The following is a 1,654-nucleotide window of genomic DNA, read 5'->3' on the forward strand; positions in this document are numbered from 1 at the left end:
AACCTAAAAGAGATTGAACCTGCCCTAATAATAGGCCTCTACTTTATTCAGATCGTATTCATGTGCGCTTTCTGACTAACATGCAATAAATAGGTTTACCCTAAACCTGTTTAATCTATGTTGGTTGAACATTAATGCACAAATAAAACTATTATTGGCGATCACTTGAATTATAATCATATTAACCATAAACAAGATTATTAATTATCTTGTTAAGCGGGATTACAAGTACAAATTCCCTTTAAACATGCATAAAAGGTGTGATCAAGCAATAACAATAAATATAATCAAGCAACATAATGATAATAATCATAAAAATAATTATAACAATTATAATCATAATAATAATCACAATCATAATCATGTTATAATCATGTTAAAGCATAATATTAATAGCAAGATCCTAGGCATGATACTAACAAGATTAATAATAAACCCTAGCATGTCACTAAACAATAAAAATCAAATATATAGCCCTAACATGATACTAACATGAATATTAGGAAAGAATATAGGAAGCATCGCAAAAATCATAATTGATATAAGCAAATCACCCTAAATATAATACTAAAGAAAGCATCCTAACATGATACTAGGAACATCCTAAACATGATAATAGGAATCAATAAAACATCATAACAAATCAAAATAAAAATCTAATCATGATTTCTATATCATAGAATCAATAAATCATTAAAACACTTATTTAGATGCCTCGTATCTCTTTCTAATAACAAAATACACACGTTAGTAACTTCAAGGAAAATAATAAAACAAACAATTAAATTAAATAATTGAAAGAGATATTTGGGACCAAACCCTAAGAAATTAAAACCTTTCACGTCTGGGTGAAGGCAACTTCGAACTTGGCTAGGTTTGTCTAATGCTAATGTATGAGGAATTGTGTTTGTAAAAAGCTAGAATTAGAAAGAGAGAGAGAATCAAGAAATTCTCGATGAGAGTTGGTGAGAGAGAGAATTAGAGAATTGATAGTTGTTGATGAGAATTGGTGGAGAATTGATGATTGAAAACAGAATTTTAAGAGGCTATTTATAGAGAAAATCAGTCGGATGGATAAAAAAACGAATCATAGTTTCGACGAGAATAAAACTTGATTAGCGCCAGACGCTGGTCATTAGCGCCAGGCGCCAAGACTTAGCGTCAGGAGCTAATGCTTAGCGTCAGGCGCTAATAATCAGTTTCACACGTTTTTGTTTTTATCATATCTTTTGATCCGGAAGTCCTAATAAGGAATATAATATGTCGTTGGAAAGCTCTTGAAGTCTACTTTCCAATCCAATTAAAATCAAATTAAAATATTTTGTAGATAAAAATATATGGCCAAAATAGTGGAAGGGTGTCAGTTTTGGATAGAGTTTCATGTCTAATTCATATCTTTTTCGTTATAGCTCGGGTTTTATATTATAATATATCATTGGAAAGATAATTTCAATATCTATCCAACCATATAAAATTTGGATAAATATTATGAGGCACAAAAATAACATCTGAATATATTCCACTTCGTACGAAACAAGGATTCTAAATAGGAGTAGTTTTATTCAATTTCAAACTCTCTGAAACATAATTATCAATCCTAACTCCATTAGGATTTAAGAGAACCTTCTAGAGTATTCTAGAAGACTATAATCAA

The sequence above is a fragment of the Chenopodium album genome, chromosome 5 (genome assembly GCF_948465745.1).
Source record: "Chenopodium album chromosome 5, dcCheAlbu1.1, whole genome shotgun sequence".
Classification (NCBI taxonomy): domain Eukaryota; kingdom Viridiplantae; phylum Streptophyta; class Magnoliopsida; order Caryophyllales; family Amaranthaceae; genus Chenopodium; species Chenopodium album.